The following is a 14,670-nucleotide window of genomic DNA, read 5'->3' as shown; positions in this document are numbered from 1 at the left end:
TTGGTTTTTGTTTCATCATTTGTAACTTTCTTTTTGCTGATAAATCATTCTGTAATATAATAATTTAAAGCATAGAGTCATTGACCAGTTACGGTTTTCAAAATAGTTTTACCCAGTATGACTTTTTTTTACAAAATGACATATTTGATGGTTTGTGCATTATGTATTAATATGGCATTTTTTCTCTCAAGTTTTAGTAAGCTGCATCATGCATTTGATTTTCATTTTTTTTTGTTTTAACGCCACTTTTAAACACCGCATTTAGGCTATTTCGTGGCGGCGGCCATTTTTATTGGTCGGTGAAGCCAGCGTACCAAGAATAAAACCAGCGACCTTCGATAGGAAAACTGACAATCCTAGTCAATTAAGATTGGAGTCGAGTGCACCCGCACGAGCGGGGTTCGAACTAATTGTTTTACATTGTCTTATCGGGGCCTTTTATAGCTGACTATATGCGGTATGGGCTTTGCTCACTGTTGAAGGCCGTACGGTGACCTATAATTGTTAATGTTTGTGTCATTATGGTCTTTTGTGGATAGTTGTCTCATTGGCAATCATACCACATCTTCTTTTTTATATTATAATTTCAGTGTTGACTGGCTGGTGATTACAGTATTAACTACTTAAACCACACGGCCGCCGAGACCCTTTTGTATAAAACATGTAGGGGGTAGTAATATAAGCATTTATACGATTTTGCTAAGACAAAACGTATACTTAGGAATTAAGTTATTGTTTCGCTTGACAAAAACAAATACAATTCAACTAAGTAAGTTTTTTATAATTTCATAATTTCACACTTAACAGCGGTGTAATACTGTTACTTTAATTATTTATCCCTTATTTTATTTAATTTTACTTACACTGTATCGTAGTCCAAATGTATCCGTTCATTGTATGTTCATTTGTGTGTAATGTCTTTTCAATCATTTTAATTGATATTTTATAGTGTGTCTTTCTATGTTGTCAGTGATGTTACATTTATGTTGCAGATAAGGGTGAAGGTTTGGTATTATTAAAACGTTTAAACTCTCTATAATTGTTTGCACCAGTCCTAATTCAGGAATCTGATGTTCAGTAGTTGTTGGTTGTTGATGTGGTTCATGTGTATTTCTAGTTTCTCGTTTTTTTATATAAATTTGAACGTTGGTTTAACACCAGTAATTTGTGGGGACCCTTTATAGCTTGCTGTGAGCCAAGGCTCGGTGTGAAGACCGTACTTTGACATATAATGGTTTACTTGTAAAAATTGTGACTTGGATTGGGAATTGTCTCATTGGTACTCAAACCGCATCTTCTTATCTTATAGTATGATTAAAATATATCATTTTGTCATTTATGCTTTGGGTCAGAAATAGAGGCAACAGTATTATACCGCTGTTCAAAAGTCATAAATCGATTGAGAGAAAACAAATCCTGGTCAAAAGATTTTATTGAGAAAGCGAAATCGAATTGATTACGAAAAGAGAACCGCCAAAACCTGTGAATTAAATGAATCAGAGATGTGTCAGTATTTTAATAATTAGGGGGGAGGTATAAAAAGAATAGTATAATATGACTCTAAAATCTATATTGAATGATGTTATCGGGATTTAAGATTTGACAGTGTTAGAAAGTGGTGAAAAATTTAAAAAGGCTATCATTAATTGATCCTTTATGGGCCAGTAAATACTACCATGCCACCTATAACAAACGGTTTGTGTTTACAAAAATAAGGTAACAATTCACAAAAGTTATATATAAACAATCAGTAAACAAATCTTTTGGGAAGCAAAGATACTGTAAAAAACGTCTCTACTTTTTAAGTTTTAACCTCGTCGTATTTCATAAACTTGAGTCAAGCGTAAAATTCATTCATACCGCCTTTTTTGTCCTAACTCTTTGAAGGATAATAATAATCAAATTGGAGATATCTATTTCATCTGAAAACAAACCTTTTTATAATATTCATTATACTAAGTTTAACATAACATTTTAAAATATGCTATTATAATAAAACTACTTAAAAGACTTCCATTGTACTACGACTAAAAGTCAATTTGCAAGATACTGCAGTTCATAAATGATTTATATATCCTGCAAAGTATATTCAAATTTAGATATTTTCACAAAAGTTTTATAACAATTCAAGTAAATCGTTAGGTTTGAAAATGCACAATTGTATTGATATTCATAATGGCTTGATTTGTCAATTATTTTTTTTTAATTTCAATTTAGTTTGTATTTGTTAAATGATAGCTTATAATAAAGCTGACATATGCAGACATGATTATAACAAAAAGTTGACCGTTGTTATTATTGACATTTTTACCTATTCGTCTGTTTTGTTCACCCATCGTTGTCCATATAATGAATTGTATTATGCGACTGTCATACACGTGGGAGGTTTGGCTAGTAATTATACCAGGTTTAATCCATCATTTTCTACAGAAAAAATGCCTGTACCAGGTCATGAATATGATGAATAAGGTTGATCTTTTGATTTTGCAATTCGCTTAGGGACTTTCCGATTAGAATTTACCTCAGAATTCGGTATTTTTGTTATTTCACTTTGTAATATCCGGTCCGAGATGTCTGAATTGGCTGTCCAACTTTTTTCGGTCGATTTGACTCTAGCTGATTATACACAATCTTGTTTTTCATAAAACAGTTAAATTTACTATATAAACTGTTCTCTTGTACACCAATATTAAAATGCTGCAAACGTATTATTCACAATGCATTCTTGATTCAAATAGAAAATAAGATATTAATAAAATTAAATAAAACTAGAGGCTCTAAAGAGCCTGTGTCGCTCACCTTGGTCTATGTGAATATTAAACAAAGGAAGCAGATGGATTCATGACAAAATTGTGTTTTATAGTTTAAACATATTTATTCATCATCAATACAAATATATAATCATACAAAAAAAACACAATAATAACAGGATTCGTAAACAAGCTATATATAGCTTATGTTAATCCGTTCCCTTGAAATACTAACTCCAGTTAACTATTACATAAATATAGCATGCAATATTACAATGATATGGAATAAGAATAAATTAGTTACTATGTAACTGAAAAAGAAAGGAGGGAAAATTTTAAAATAATGAAAAGAAATATAAGAAAAGAAGAAAAGAAAAAAAAGGTTAAAAAAAGAAAAAAGAAAACTTCACTGAAATACTATACACATGTTTAGATGGAATGCAGCTTTGTGAAAATAGTGAATAACAAATTGTGTTTTGGTGATGGTCTTGCTGCTTACAATTATCTCTATCTATAATAAACTTGGCCCAGTAGTTTCAGTGGAAAATGTTAATAAAAATTTACAAATTTTATGAAAATTGTTAAAAATTGACTATAAAGGACAATAACTCCTTAGGGACTATTGACTATTTCGGTCATTTTATAGACTTTATCAACCAACAGATCGAATGGAAAACAAATCCCATACCCTTAATTGGTGCAGGCATTGTCTAAAGAATAATGGTAGTTTATACCTGGTTTCACTGCTAGCACAACCTCTAAATTGTAAATGTTTTATGTACTGAGATAAATTCGAAAATATCAATCTTTATATACATTTCACTGAAAATAATTCTTATATGGTACGTCCCAACCTCATTCTGGATTGTTATACATCAGGAACACTTAATAAGTCCTCTTACATGTTACCCTGGAGCAATACTTTCTATTTCCGCTTGTTGTTCCTTTATTTTTTATTTTTTTAACTTTGTTTGCTCATATTCTTTCTTTATTTTTTGTTTGCTGTTTTACTACCAATGTGCCATGAAATAAATCAGCAGTAAAACGGAATTGAACAAGTATACGAAGTGCTTCAGATGCATAAAATTTAGAATATTTAGAAATATCATCAGCTCAGTCAGTAGTCAAGGAGTCAGTCGTTCAGATGTATCCGAACTTGAATGCTTTATCTTAGCTACCTTACAGAAATGAAATAAAAAGAATAGTCAAATCAATCTGAGATCATTTCTCCTTTTTCCTCAATCTAAAGTATAGGGATTGGTGTTTTGACATTTTTTTTATATATACGTCAATGAGACGATTACTAATGACAAAAGTGAAAGAAGTCATATTACAAACGTATTGATTTCTGACAAGATGAAATATGTTATGTGTTGAATGATTAAGGCAATAGTACTATACCGGTGTTTAGAAGTCATGAGTCGATCTAGAGAAAAGCAAGTTCAGGTTACAAACTAAAACTGGGGGAATCACATCAACTATAAGAGAAAAGATACTTACATTAAAAAGTCGCCGCCATTTTATGACAATACTACGATCGTGGATACGGCTTCGTGATTATTTAAAAATGTATTTGGGGAAAAAACCTTGAATTCGATATCATTGTAAGTGTTTCTTTTTTTAGATTCTATAACCTGGTCTGTTTTTGTAAACTAGGTTATAAGCGTTATTTCATTCATACCAACTTGTTTATGCTAACCTTTTTCAGCATGGTAATAATAACAATTTTTATTTTTTGTATTTCCTATTTTCAACAGTTTTAACAGGTGTTTTGATAAGACAACTTCCGAACCTGTACGTGCAATTTTGAATTTGAATTGAAATGTAAAATAATTGTTTTAGATACCCAGGACGATCTCTTTTGTTTACTTATTTGATCTTTCACATGTACACTACCTTTTATGGATCAGCATAAATTATTTTATTAACGTTTCGTTTGTACACATATTTTACGGTAGCTTGACTTATTTTAAATGAGTTGCAACGCATGACGGACTTTAACGTGTTTACAGCTTATCGATGATGATGGGAATTTATTACGACCTAGATTGGCTATACAGTCCTCGAACGGTCGGCCATGGCTTGCGCCTTTTGTGTCATTTAAATTGTTTGTTTTACAGGTTATAGGAATGATTTGAGTGAACAGTAAATCGGCTTCAAAGTAGCAACCCTTCATCATCACCTCATAAGGAACATTTATGTCATGACTGGTTTCATTCCATTCAGTGGTTCTCTAAAATAAGACATTGCTTGTATTGTCCATAGGGTCTTATGTTAAAGTAGGTCTCCCGCTTGCGGCCATCTTGGGTGATGGGTCGGCAGCAACACTTGGTCAGCATCTCATAAGGAACATTCACGTCATATTTGGTTACTTTCCCATTTTATGGTTCTTTATTAGTTGACATTTGTATGTATTTTTCATTTGCTGAGATGGTCCTATTTTAAACGGAGTTCACCCCAATCCCGCCCCCCCCCCCCCCCCCCCCCCCCGGCTGGTGGCCATCTTGGATGACTGATTGGCTTCAAAGTAACACCACTTGGTCGGCACCTCATAAGAAACATGCATGCCATGTTTGTTTTCGTTCCATTTAGTGGTTTTCTAACAGAAGATATCTGTCTGTATTTCCCTGTTTTCATGAAAGTTTGGTGACTTCTTCTGACATAACAGTTACACCATAGACATCCCAAATAACACCATAACGTGACGGTACCCAAATTGCACCTATTTTGACAGTTTTTTCACCTACGTTTTTTTATGATCAAGAAAAAAATGTCCATACTGGGTTTATTTTGTAGCCCTATCCTTCTTTATTGTATAGGTAAACCAATACCTCCAAACTATCCATGATTCTGTAATGAGGAGTACCCAAATTGCATCCATGCTTAAATTCACATCGTCAAAAGTCTAATAACCGAGCTTTTGTTTAATTTCTTCAAATATTTTGAACAATTGGATATTAGTCCATGCTTAATCTTCATATTTTACGAAATGGATACTTATAATATATTGTATTTGCTAATTTTAAGAAGATGACGCTTTCATGACGTCGCATGATGAGGTTTTCGTACATTTTGCTTTTTCAGTAAACAGTCCATCTGTTGATAAACACTGTGAACGTTTTGTGTATATCTAAATATGTTTACCTATGTTAAAAGACGTGCATAGTACCAAATCATAAAAATACAAAGTGATTAGTCTCTAGGAAATCTTGTAGGATTTCTGTTGCTATTTTTTCTAAATAGGTGCAATTTGGGTACTCGGTGCAATTTGGGTACCCTTACGTTAGACTTCCGATATTACACATTAGACTTCTGAAATTATTTAATATACTGGTACATCCATTAAAACAAGATTGCACACTGACACACTGAAATGTCTCGCCTTCTTTTCTAACCATTGATATTACGTTGATAGTCTTAAATATAAAGGCTTTACTTCAACTTTCACATAATCTTAACATGATCAAGGAATATGAGGTCAATGTCATACAAACGGAACAAGAAAACCATGTACACCTTACAATCATTAAATACGGTAAATAAAGTTGACATATTGCATATAGTTTAAGTAAAACATACCAAAACATTGAACAATGAATCATGAAAATGATGAGAAAGATTAAATAAAACCTGCAAGACCTACATGTACATCATAAAATATTTCCATGGACCTATTGAATAATGTATTAGAAAACAAGAATGTGCCCATAGGTTAACAAGAGTGCACACGCTGAAATGTATCGCCTTCTTTACTAATCATTGATATTATGTTGATAGACGATATTATGTTGATAGACCTAAATATAAAGCTTTATTACAACTATCACATAAACTCAACATTAACTAAGAAAACGAAACATTGATCAATGAACCATGAAAATGAGGTCAAGGTCAGATGAACAATGCCAGACAGACATGTACAGCTAACAATTCTTCAATACAACAAATGTAGTTGACTTATTGCTTATAAATTAAGAAAAACAGACCAAAACACAAACACTTAACACTTACCAGTGGACCGTGAAAATGAGGTCAAGGTCAAATAAAACCTGTGTAACAGACATAAAGATCATAAAATATTTCCATACACCAAATATAGTTGACCTAATGCATAAAGTAATAGAAAAATAGACCAAAACTCAAAAACCTTAACTTTGACCACTGAACCATGAAAATGAGGTCATGGTCAGATGACACTTGTCAGCTAGACATGTACACCTTACAATCATTCCATACACCAAATATAGTAGACCTATTGCATATAGTGTAAGAAAAATAGACCAAAACACAAAAACTTAACTATAACCACTGAACCATGAAAATGAGGTCAAGGTCAGATGACACCTGCCAGTTGGACATGTACACCTTACAGTCCTTCCATACACCGAATATACTAGACCTATTGCTTATAGTATCTGAGATATGGACTTAACCACCAAAACTTAATCTTGTTCACTGATCCATGAAATGAGGTCGAGGTCAATTGAAAACTGTCTGACGGGCATGAGGACCTTTCAAGGTACGCACATACCAAATATAGTTATCCAATTACTTATAATAAGAGAGAATTTAACATTACAAAAAATCTTAACTTTTTTTTCAAGTAGTCACTGAACCATGAAAATGAGGTCAAGGACATTGAACATGTGACTGACGGAAAGTTCGTAACATGAGGCATCTATATACAAAGTATGAAGCATCAAGGTCTTCTACCTTCTAAAATATAAAGCTTTTAAGAAGTTAGCTAACGCCGCCGCCGCCGGATCACTGTCCCTATGTCGAGCTTTCTGCAACAAAAGTTTCAGGCTCGACAAAAACTCTAATTTGACATTGAAATTAGAAAGATCGCATCATGAGTTTCAAGTTGATTGGACTTCAACTTCATCAAAAACTGCCTTGACCAAAAACCAAAAAGTGGGAAAAACGGACGGGCTAACTAACAGACGCATATACCAGAAAACATTATGCCCATACATGGGGCATTAAAAGATCAAAACTCAAAATATCAAAATTTCAAATGTAGTTGCCCTATTGCATCTGTATTAGAAAAAAAGACCAAAACTAAAAAACTTAACTTTGACCACTGAACCATGACAATGAGGTCAAGGTCAGATGCTACCTGACAGCTAGACATGTACATCTTACAATCATTCCATATACCAAAAATAGTAGGCCTATGGCTTAAAGAATAAAACAAGAGTGTAAACCCTGAAATGTCTCGCCTCCTTGACTTATCATTGATATTATGTTGATAGTCCTAAATATAAAGCTTTATTACAACTGTCACATAAACATTAACCAAGAAAACTAAACAGCTGTCACATAAACTTAACATTAACCATGAAAACTAAATATTGTCAAATAAACCATGTAAATGAGGTCAAGTTCAGATGAACCATGCCAGGCAGGCATGTACATGTACGGCTAACAATTCTTCCATACGACAAATAAAGTTGACCTATTGCTTATAGTTTAAGAAAATCAGACCAAAACACAAAAACTAAACACTGAGCAATGAACTGTGGAAATAAGATCAAGGTCAAATAAAACCTGTGCGACTGACATATAGATCATAAAATATTCATATACACCAAATATAGTTGACTCATTGCATAAAGTATTAGAAACAAGATGCTCCACAGGGCGCATCTTTATACGACCGCAGAGTTCGAACCCTGAACAGTTGGGGCAAGTATGGGCACAACATTCAAGCTTGATACAGCTCTGAATTTGGATTGTGATTAAAAAGTTGACACAACATAGGTTTCTGAAACAGAATGAATGTGGTCTAAGAACTTAAACTTAAAATTTTAAATTGGACATTAACCCATTATGGGCCAATATCCAAAATCTAAACATATGGTTAGATTCAGCATATCAAAGAACCCCAAGAATTCAATTTTTGATGAAATCAAATAAAGTTCAATTTTGGACCCTCTAACCCTCAATGTGGAACAATTTGATAACTGCGCCTAAATATCAAAAATCTAAATACATGGTTAGATTCAGCATATATAAAAAAAAACATATATTCAATCTTTGTTGTAATCAATCAAAGTTTAATTTTGGAAACCCTGAAAACTGGGCCTATAATCAAAAAGCTAAATACAAGTTTTGATTCAGTATATCAAAGAACCCCAAAGAGCCGTGGTGTAGTGGTTAGCGCATCGGACTACTAGCACAAAGGTTACTGGTTCAATCCTCGTTCCAGGGAGAAAATTTCAGGGACTGAATTTTCGGCTCCCCCTCGACACCATTTGCGAGTATGATCTTGAGAAACGATGCTAGTCTGTTGGATGGGGAAGATAAATGGCTGACCCGTCTTTCGAAAAAGAGTATGCTAATGCCACTACAAGGGCAGCACTCGCACCCGCAAAGTGGAGAGGGATTTATATAAGTTGTAATAACTTGTTTCCCAATCCACTATAAATAAATATGTTTAAACTACAAAGAACCCCAGGATTCAATTTTTGTTGATATCAAATTAAATTTAATTTTGGACCACGATTTGAACCAACATGAAAACTGGTCCCATAAGCAAAAATCTAAGTTCATGTTTAGATTCAGCATATCAAAGAACCCCAAGAATTCAATTTTTGTTAAAATCAAACTAAGTTTAATGTTGGATCCTTTGGACCTTAATGTACACCAATTTGAAAACAGGAACAAAATTTTAAAGAATCCACAAACACAGTTAGATTTGGCATATCAATGAACACAATTATTCAATTTTTGATGAAATCAAACAAAGTTTAATTTTGGACCCTTCGGGCCCCTAATTCCTAAACAGTTGGCACCAAAACTCCCAAAATCAATCCCAATCTTCCTTTTATGGTCATCAATCTTGTGTTTTAATTTCATAGATTTCTATATACTTATACCAAAGCTATTGTGTGAAAACCAAGAAAAACGCTTAATTTGGGCCCTTTTTGGTCCCTTATTCTTAAACTGTTGGGACCAAAACTCCCAAAATCAATCCCAACCTTCCTTTTGTGTTCATAAACCTTGTGTTCAAATTTCATAGATTCCTGTTCACTTAAACTTATTATAATAAGTTTTAGTGCGAAAACCAATGTGTCTTCAGACGAGGACGACAACATGACGCCAATATCATACCAATATACGAGCAGTCGTATAAAAATGGACAAAATTCAAAAACCTAACATTGACCACTGAACCATGAAAATGAGGTCAAGGTCAGATGACACCTGCTAGCTAGACATGTATAACTTACAAACATTCCATATACCAAATATAGTAGCCCTATTGCATACAGTACTAGTATAAGAAAAATAGACCAGAAGGCAGAACACAAAAACTTAACTATAACCACTGAACCATGAAAATAAAATAAGGTCAAAGTCAGACGACAACTGCCAGTTGGTACACCTTACAATCATTCCACACACAAAATATACTAGACCTATTGCTTATAATATCCAAGATATGGACTGGACTACCAAAACTTAACCTTGTTCACTGAGTTTGAGGTCAAATAAAAACTGTCTGAAGGGCATGAGGATCTGCAAGGTATGCACATACCAAATATAGTTATCCTATTACTTACAATAAGAGAGAATTTAACATTACAAAAAATCTAAACTTTTTTTTCGCGTAGTCACTGAACCGTGACAATAAAGTCAAGGACATTGATCATGTGACTGATGGAAACATAGTAACATGAGGCCTCCTTATATAAAGTATGAAGCATCCACTGGCAGGTTTTCCATCTTCTAAAATATATAGCCACTGCCACACCCCTATCCCTACATAGAGCTTCAACAAAAAACAGAACACAAACACTTAACTACATTCACTGAACCATGAAATTGAGGTCACGGTCAGATGACACCTACCTGTTGGACATGTACACATGTCCTTTCATAAATTCTAAAATATAAAGCTTTTAAAAAGTTAGCTAAGACTGCTACCGCCACCTCCACCAGACCACTATCCCTATGTCAAGCTTTCAGCGAAAAAGTCACAGGCTCGACAAAAACCATAGACATCCTTTTAGAATAAGAATTTAAGATATTATCTTAGTTGCCTCCAATGTCTTAAATTATTTACAGCAGCAACCTTAATAATGTGGACTGTTTTCCAATTATGACAGAAAATAAACATACTTGTCTAGAAGTTTTATAGAATAATTTTCATAACTGTCAATGTTGCACCCACTGCAAACTATAATAAAAACAAAAGTATATGTCATCCCATATTTAATTTTTCATTTCTGGGTATAAGAATAGACTCGATTTTTATTAAATTAAATTCACTTTTTAAATAATTAACAACAAAACAATACAAAAAGACAGTGACAAGGCATAAAATATAACAAGTTTACAATAATGTCTTATACAAACCCCAATGGATACTTAAATGAATAGTTCAAAATGTCATCATGTGAAATACTATAATTCCTACTTGATAATTGTTTACAATAGATAATACCATTATTGCCTCTGCTGTAATCAGCTGATTCTGTTTTATATTGCACTATCAGATAAATAATATATATGAGTCAGGTCCTGTTTTTTGGCATTACAAAATTTTGTGACAGATGAAATCTCAATAGTTTAACCCCTTTGGTCTTAAGCCTATTATCATCTTTAATGTGACTTCAAAATTAAAGAAAAAGACCCACTAATCCCTATTTTTCTTAGTGCTCTATACACAAACAGAAATACACATCTAGTGAAAGTTAAAGTGTCTTGTTATATAAAGTATATTTCGAATACAAAGATGGTTATATATAGTATATTTTAAATACATTTAAGTTTAATCATTTTATTAGAAGAATTCATTGACTCTTTACAATGCAAAAAATCAGTTCTTATTCAAATGAGCACTTTTTGGTGCCAAATACTCTTATTTTTTTCAAAGCACAGAGACCCTTTTTACAATTTTACTCCATAATTATGATGTATACAAATTTTCTTTCTAATGGGACATCATTTATAAAAATGTTGTTAATTTCAATTTAAGTCTTTCAGAAGCAAACATCCTAAATTTGAAAATTCTACATCAAGTACATTAGTAACTTTAATTCTGTTTGACTTTGTTTTAAATTTATCATTATCTTGTTTTCAAAACAATAAGAAAACATCATATTAAAGCTGTTATCTTGTTTGAAAAAAAAATAAGAAAACATCATATTAAAGCTGTTATCTTGTTCGAAAAAAAATTGAAGAAAACATCATATTAAAGCTCACGTTAAACATTCTAAATTAAAATCGTCAATCTTTGGAGTCAGACAAATAATCTTAATAAACTTTGAATAGACAGTGCATGTTATGACATATGGCCTACAAAGAAACCATAGTAGTAAACTAAATCAATTTAACCCAGACAAAAAATAAATTTTCTTTGAACCACTAATATCGAATACAATGTGTGTACTCAAGAGAAAATAAATTATCACATTTCTTCTTTATCTACATATAAAGTAAGCAAAGAGTTCACAAAGAAAAATTGTTTTGTTTTGAACAAAATAAATATGAAAAAATTAGCTTATGTTAACAAAATGATAACAAAACGATAACTCCCATTTCTGAAACATGACCTTGAGTAATTTAACATTTTCTACCAATAGCCCTCAAAAATAAAGAAAAGATACTAAGAATCTACTTTATATCTTAATATAACTTGTAAAAATGATCCATTTCATGTTAAGAATATGTTACTTTAATCATATTTTTCTTAATTCAAAATAATCTGCAGTTATTTCCCTTTGATCAAAAGTAACACAATTAAAAAAAAAATCTTACTTTCCTTCTCTGAGGAACAAATGTGAATTTAAGACATAAAGCTTTTTTCATTGTTATAAAATAACAGGATTTCATTTATTGAAATTCTTAAAATTATCATTCTCTTTTTATTCAAGAGAAATGAACATTTAAACACTTTCAAACAAATATCTCATCACATTTAAAGATTCTCGCATATAAATATGTATTAAGTACACTATATACTTACATCTTATTCAATTGAATGTGTACCAAGTATGTTAAATCTTGAGGTTGTTTTTTCTTTCAGTGAACACAGTGTTATTTTAGCTATTATAAAACAAAATGGTAAAATTGGTTGTTTCCAAATTTTGTATACTGCAAATAATGAAATTACTGTTAGGTGTTTATTAATGGGAATTATGCAAATTATGGAGTATCGTAACATTCAGATATCCCATACTTATCTTTGTATGATTTTCAGGAAATGGCAATCGGTTATCTTTACTCTTCACTTTTAACAAATATTACAATGAATTAATAGTTGCAACAATTTCTGAATTGACATTAACCCTTTCCTCCATAATGACGCATAATGAGAACATCTGACTGGAATTGCATTGATGAACTATTCTTTTTATTTACAATGCATTGATACGATTTTTTTTTTATTGAAAAAATCCTATGCAAATCAAGTATGTAAAAAAATAATTCCATGGAGGAAAGGGTTAACTAGTAATGACATAGTTTTCCATGGTTATTTTACATTTTATTGACCAGGTTCATTGAACAAACAAACACCCTTAACATCATTGGTCTGTGTACACATTCAAATAGATCATCTGTAACTATATGTATTATGCAATATTTGTATTAAAGCTTTATGCTTGCTCAAGGCCACTCAAATGGTTGTATAGTAAAATTTTGTGTTGTGAGTTTATGATTGGAACCTATCTAAATATATATCGTCAAGCATATAAATCAAATAATACAGTAAATACAGGTTTAACTAATATTTTTCCAAAATTTGATCCCCAACTATTTACTCATTAATGACAAGGGACCAGTGACATACTGAATTTAAAGATACAATTGGATAATAATGGGGGAAAATCTAGAATATACAAGTTAATATAAGTTCCATATAGGACATATATCAGTAGTGTTTTCTAACATTATTTTTATATTGTGTTCATGCACAATATACCTATTGTAACTTTTATACTAATTTCAGTGACAAAGAAAAAATAATAATAAGTATGTCTTTATTCTCCAAAAGCTTGTCTTAAATGTTTTACTATAAAGTATATGTTTGTTATCAGTGTTTGTGACATTCTAGAGAAGTCAGGTATTGATATGTTTAACATAGTGGTAATAAATGTAAAATCTAAAAAAAAAAGTGAAATAAAATATGAATGACATTAAAACGTGTAATTAATGATACAAAATGCCTCAATACTTTAAAATATATGCTATAATTCTCAGTCTATTTATTTATTGTTTTCCCCAAGGAATTGATTACTTTTTTATAATCAAAGTATGGTGCTCTTGATCTCATTACTTCATTGGTCAAAGTTTAATTATGTTGTCAAATTTTCTTGCTTTCCACTAATTGCAATAGTGTGACCTCACGGTAAAAGATTATCAAGCTTGATGACATCATATTTAAAAGAACACAACTGTTACAGATCATTGAAAAGATTCATTCTTTGGGGAATAAAATATAAATGACCTCATTTGAAGGTTAGTTTCATAATCCTGTTTTAAAATATAATACAATTGTCCTTAAAAGAAGGGTTGTCTACCTTTTGAGAGGGATTTTTCAAAAGGTTGCAAGTATATAGGATGTGACCAATCTTAAAGTCTAATTACCTCTACAAAGTAAATCACAGACACATTTATAATTACAATACAACTTACCGGTACTCATCATTTATACTTTAGGTAGGAAGATAATCAACAAAGTTTTCTCAAGTTTAACAGGAAAATGAACTTTTTTAATGTTTTATGTACATGTGATCTTTATGCTACAGACATAACCTTTAGAACTGATATCATTAAAAGATGAGAAATCCTGACTAGATTTTGGCACATTCAATACACAGAATTAATAAATGCATGAGCTAAGGGGAACAACTCTATAACTGCTTCTAAAATAACACATTTTTTAAAGATTAGTTATCATTAAATTTTTG

Source organism: Mytilus galloprovincialis, chromosome 4 (assembly GCF_965363235.1).
Source record: "Mytilus galloprovincialis chromosome 4, xbMytGall1.hap1.1, whole genome shotgun sequence".
NCBI lineage: Eukaryota > Metazoa > Mollusca > Bivalvia > Mytilida > Mytilidae > Mytilus > Mytilus galloprovincialis.
This window is presented reverse-complemented; position numbering follows the sequence as displayed.